Raw genomic sequence first — 6,419 nt, forward strand, 5'->3', positions numbered from 1 at the left:
TTAATGTACTTAGTTGGGACTTCAACCCTTGGTCTCTCCTTCACTACTGCATCAAATTTGAATCTGCAAGGCTACTCAAATGTTGATTGGGCAGAATGCAGTGATGATAGAAAGTCGACATCAAGCTATTGTATGTTCCTTGAAAACAATCTTATTAGCTAGTGCTCTAAGAAGCAAAGTTTAGTTGCTCGATCCATACTGAATTTGAATATTGAGCACTTGCCCTTGCCACATCTGAATTGGTTTGGTTAGAATCAATCCTCACTGAACTGTCCATTCCTTTGTCAACAATCCTGTCTTATTGTAACGCCCTAAATAATTAGGCACGCTACCCAAAATACTTATAAGGCCCTAATCCCCTAACCGGGATTACTAATTAAAATAGCGCAAAATTTAAACTTTTATATTAAACAGACTGAAAATAAACTTGTAATATATTTAAACTTTTCAAAATAGTTGGGATCCCAAAAATATTTACAAACTTATTACAAGTTCTTTCTTACTAGCCGACCTAAGCGGCAAAACAGAATACAAAAGTCAACACTGTTAGACCCATAACCCGCTTGGTCTGAAGTGGCATGAACATGTACATTCTTCGCCCTGCTCCTGAAACTCATGGCTGATCAGCTAATGCCTTACCCTTTCCTGCACAGTAGAGCACCCGTGAGCCAAGCCCAGCAAGACAGTATAAATCATAACAAATATATTATGCTCATTCACATATGTCTGTATAGCACAGACCTGATCATTATTTCATCATGCCCATTTATGTCTACGTGGCGTAGACCTATGTGTTGCGCTCACACATCTAATTAAATCTACGTGACGTAGACCCACGTGTTACTCTCACACGTCTAAATACATTAAGGCCTTAGAAGCGGTTCATCTCGGTTATGAGTACCGAGTCCAACCTGATTATGCCTTGAGCACATAATCCTTAAATCTCATTTCAATTAGCATGGCATGGCATTTATACACATATATCACTAGGGTAATAACCCTAGGCTATTACACCGTTCCTATTAGGGTAATAACCCTAATCCCGGTTACTTAACATTTATGCATATCATTCTCAACATAAGCGCCACTGCGCATACTCTACGTGCTAATCACTGTCTTACCTGTTGTCCCGCAATAGTAGAGATTCCAAATCCCCGGGTGCTCCTGACCAGGTGCCGGTAATCCTAGTCACACACAATCCGGGATTTTCACAAATAGGGTTAACCCCTGATTTCACATTCATAAAATAAATTCATGGCATTTCAAATACAGATAATCACATAGAGCTCGAAAAGAGCTTTCCAACGGTATAAAGAACGTCCCAAACGGAGTCCCGAGTCAAAAGTTATGGCCAAAACAAATTTCAGCATTTCCCGATGAACTCCAACCGGAATTCGGATGAACCAACCGGAATTCCGGTTGTCCGGGCGAAGAACACGAAATTTCTCAATCTTTAAACCCCCAAAACTCACTCAAATCATCCCCAAACATTCCCAAACTTTCCAGAGCATCAATATATGTCATAATAAACATATTCCACAACTTAAACCCAACAATTGCACTAAAAATCAAAAAGTGCCATTAAAGCACCAAGCTTGAGTTCCATGAACTCAAGCTTGCTTTTCACAACCAAAATCACAATTAATCCACTTAGAGCAGCTAGGAAATATTATAGGGTCTAAAACACATAATTATGCATCAAAATCCAACAATAAACCCCATAATTTCAGATTGCACAATAATCACAAATCATGCTTCAACTAGCAAAACTCCAAGTTCAAGAACATGAACTTTAACCCAACACATACTTATTCAATTTCCAGCAGTAAAACAATAGATAAAAAAATTAGATTAAGCATGTAAAACATCCTTGAATTGTACTCTAAGCCCAATCAAACACAAATCAAGAGATTAACACACAAATTATCAAGATTAAACATCCATTTCCCTAAACATGCAAACCAAGATCAAACAACTTAAAGCATGCTTTTTTCCACAATAATTTCAGCAAGAATTCAACCATAAATTTCACATAAACTTAGCAAGAATCTACCTCAACTCCAAGCTCAAGAATTCACAACTTCAAAGCTCCAAAACAAGCTAAGAACCAAGCTTTTCTTCAAATTCAACTTTGAAATAATAAGAGGGTTTGGGAGAGAGAGGGGGTCGGCCAAGAGGAAAGCAAAAACCAGAAAATTGCTTTTCATTTCATCAAAAATCAATTTTAATCAAACATAGTAAATAGGGGTCAAATGACCAAAATGCCCTCATGGCTTATTATTCACACCTACACCCTCACAAGGGTAAATAAGTCATTTCATGCTCAATTAATTTCAAATAAATTTCAGATTATCATTCATCAAATAAAATGCCAAATTATCAATCCAATTTACATTTCGGGCCCGAACCCAGTTCGGCCCGAAATACCCGGTTGTGACTATACCGCGCCAACCTGTCAGAACACACCTGAAAAGACAACACAGGTATACTATATAATAATATAGTTCTATTAAGCATGTAATTAATTTAATCTCAACAATTTACCCTTCTCGGGTCATAATTACCAAAATGCCCCTGGCTCACCAACGGGGTCTTTAATATATTAAAATTCATATAAAATCACATATATTAAATTATATAATAATATAATTTCCTCAATTATACATAATTATCTAGTTAGGGTTTTGCTAATCCATTTCTTAATTCCGGGTATTACAATTACCCCCTCCTTATAGAAATTTCGTCCCGAAATTTACCTGAACAACTCCGGATATTTCTGCTGCATATCCGTCTCGAGTTCCCAAGTTGCCTCTTCTACTTTACTGTTCCTCCACAGTACTTTCACCAGTGCCACTGTCTTGCTTCTCAAGACTTTTTCTCTTCTATCAAGTATTTGCACTGGTTGTTCCTCGTATGACAAGTCCGGCTGAAGTTCCAATGCTTCATAACTCAGAACATGGGACAAGTCTGAGACATATTTCCGAAGCATTGAAACATGAAACACATTATGTACAGCTGCCAGCGCTGGGGGCATAGCCAACCTGTACGCTACTTGCCCTATCCTCTCAAGGATTTCAAAAGGTCCAATGAACCTCGGGCTAAGCTTTCCTTTCTTCCCAAAGCGTTTTATGCCTTTCATCGGAGATATTCGGAGAAATACCATGTCCCCGACTTGAAAATCAATATCTCGACGCTTTGGATCGGCATAACTCTTTTGCCTACTCTGAGCCGCGAGCATTCGCGCTCTAATCTTATCAACTGCCTCACTTGTTTTCTGAACAGCTTCGGGACCCAAGAACTTTCTTTCACCCACTTCATCCCAGTGAATGGGCGATCTACATTTTCTTCCATACAAAAGTTCATAAGGAGCCATCCCGATTGTTGCCTGATAGCTGTTATTATAAGAAAACTCGATCAGGGGAAGGTACTTTACCCATGATCCCTCAAAGTCAAGCACACATGCCCGTAGCATGTCCTCTAAAATATGAATGGTCCTCTCGGATTGCCCATCCGTCTGAGGATGAAAAGCTGTGCTGAACTTTAACTGAGTTCCCATAGCTCGATGCAGACTCTCCCAGAATCTCGATGTAAACTTCGGATCTCTATCCGACACAATGGACTTTGGGACACCGTGCAGACGAACAATTTCTCTAACATATAATTCAGCATACTGATCAATGGAGAAATTCGTCCGAACAGGTAAAAAGTGAGCAGACTTTGTAAACCTGTCCACTATGACCCATACAGAGTCAAATTGTCCCGTGGTTCTAGGCATACCTACCACGAAGTCCATAGCTATATCTTCCCATTTCCATTCTGGTATTTTCAGTGGTTGCAGCAACCCTGCAGGTCGCTGGTGTTCAGCTTTCACTTGCTGACATGTAAGGCACTTTGCAACATACTCAGCGATGTCATTCTTCATGCCTGGCCACCAAAACATGGCTTTCAGGTCTTGGTACATCTTTGTCGACCCTGGATGAACTGAATAAGGAGTCGTGTGAGACTCATCCATGATCTCTTTCTTGATGTTTTCATTCATAGGCACACAAACTCGACTTCCAAATCTCAACATTCCCGTTTCATCTACTGAGAAATCACTAGCCTTCCCAGCCAAAACCCTAGCTCGGGTTTTTATCAACTCTGAATCTTGCTTTTGTGCTTCATTAATTCTCTCTAAAAGAGTGGATTGTAGGGTAATATTAGCCAATTGCCCCACAACCAACTCAATCTGAGCTCGAGTCATTTCATTTGCTAACTGTCGGGAGATTTGCTTCATAGTACTCAACTGACTCTGACCTTTTCTACTCAAAGCGTCAGCAACCACATTGGCTTTACCAGGATGATAAAGGATCTCACAATCATAATCCTTCACCAATTCTAGCCAACGTCTTTGTCTCATATTCAAGTCCTTCTGGGTGAAGAAGTATTTCAGACTTTTATGATCAGTGTATATCTCACATTTCTCGCCATAAAGGTGATGCCGCCAAATCTTTAGCGCAAATACCACTGCTGCGAGTTCTAAATCGTGAGTAGGGTACCTCTGCTCGTACTCCTTTAACTGCCGAGAAGCATAAGCTATTACCCTCCCGGCTTTGCATAAGCACACAGCCGAGACCCTGTCTCGAGGCATCACAATATATCACAAACTTTTCCTTATCTGAAGGAAGAGTTAGTACAGGAGCGGTAATCAAGCGTTGCTTTAACTCCAGGAAACTTTTCTCACACCGATCAGTCCAAACAAACTTCTGGTTCTTTCGGGTCAGCTCCGTTAAGGGTACAGCAATCTTTGAAAAACCCTCAACGAACCGACGATAATAACCAGCCAAACCCAGAAAACTTCTGACCTCTGTAGCTGACTTCGGTACTGGCCAATCCCGTACAGCTTCAATTTTAGCCGGATCCACCATGATCCCATCTTTATCCACTATGTGCCCCAAAAATGAGACACGAGATAACCAGAATTCACACTTTTTGAACTTAGCATAAAGCTTGTGATCCCGTAATCTTTGCAAAACCGCTCTGAGATGCAACTCATGCTCTTCTTCTGACTCAGAGTACACCAAAATGTCATCGATAAACACAATCACAAACCTATCCAGGTAATCCTTAAACACCCGATTCATCAAATCCATGAATGCCGCCGGGGCATTAGTGAGTCCAAAAGACATCACAAGAAATTCATAGTGTCCATACCGAGTACGAAACGCAGTTTTCGGGATATCTTCCTCTCGAATTCTCAGCTGATGATAGCCTGAGCGAAGATCAATCTTGGAAAAGACCGTCTTCCCCTTCAGTTGATCAAACAGATCATCAATTCGAGGTAAAGGATACTTGTTCTTAATGGTAAGCTTGTTCAACTCCCGGTAGTCAATACACATTCGCAGGGTTCCGTCTTTCTTCTTCACAAACAAAACCGGAGCACCCCAAGGTGAGTAGCTCGGTCTGATGAATCCCAGATTCAGTAACTCTTGCAATTGTATCTTCAATTCCTTCAACTCAGCTGGAGCCATTCGGTACGGTGCTTTAGACACTGGATCCACTCCCGGAGCCAATTCAATAACAAATTCAATTTCCCGAACAGGTGGCAATCCCGGCAAATCTTCTGGAAAGACATCAAGGAACTCACATACCAATCTTGTATTCTCAGGCCCTGATGTCACAGGTTGGCTAGTGTCCACTGTAGTAACTATGAACCCTAGACAACCTCTACCCATCAGGTCTTTAGCTTTCAACAGTGATATTCTCGGTATGCGTGCCCCTTGAACTTTACCCACGAACACCGCTGGGTTAGCACCGTCGGGCTCAAACACCACCATCTTCCGTTTGCAGTCAATCATCGCTCCATATTTAGACAGAAAATCCATTCCCAGGATTATGTCAAAATCAGATAATTGCAGCTCAATTAGATTGGCGGTCAACTCACAACCGTCAATCCAAAAAGACAAGGACCGAATCCACCTTGTGGATACTATCAGGTCTCCCGAGGGTAACAGGGTTCCAAACCCCGAAACATAAATATCACATGGCTTATGTAAACTTTCTATCACTCTACTCGATACATATGAATGAGTAGCTCCCGAATCAAATAACACAGTATAAGCACAACCATTAATAGATAACTGACCTGTCACAACTGACGGACTAGCATCAGCATCTGCCTGAGTTATAGTGAAAAGTCGTCCCGGGTTCTGAGCAACATTCTTCTTAGGCTCTTCTCTCTTGGCTTGGGGACAGTCTCTGATAAAGTGGCCCACCATGCCACACTGGAAACATGCCTTGGCTCGGCACTCACCAGGATGATGCTTCTTGCATTTAGAACATTCTGGATATGATCGGAATGAGGACCCGCGACCCTGACGGCCACCTCTGTTTCCCCGAAACTTTCTATTTCCCCCTGAAGCTCCGGAAGCCTCAGCCTT

General features: G+C 41.4%; 1 long non-coding RNA gene across 1 annotated transcript; it reads right to left on the bottom strand.

The window, feature by feature from the left end:
• Positions 1-382: 382 nt before the first annotated feature.
• LOC133031375 (uncharacterized) lies at positions 383-2,424 on the bottom strand. The gene is made up of 3 exons (XR_009684665.1): positions 2,054-2,424; positions 1,122-1,184; positions 383-645 (listed from the first exon to the last, which is right to left on the bottom strand). It is a non-coding gene; the product is annotated as an uncharacterized LOC133031375 (long non-coding RNA).
• Between the last annotated feature and the right edge of the window lie 3,995 nt (positions 2,425-6,419).

The sequence above is a fragment of the Cannabis sativa genome, chromosome 1, assembly GCF_029168945.1.
Source record: "Cannabis sativa cultivar Pink pepper isolate KNU-18-1 chromosome 1, ASM2916894v1, whole genome shotgun sequence".
Lineage (NCBI taxonomy): Eukaryota > Viridiplantae > Streptophyta > Magnoliopsida > Rosales > Cannabaceae > Cannabis > Cannabis sativa.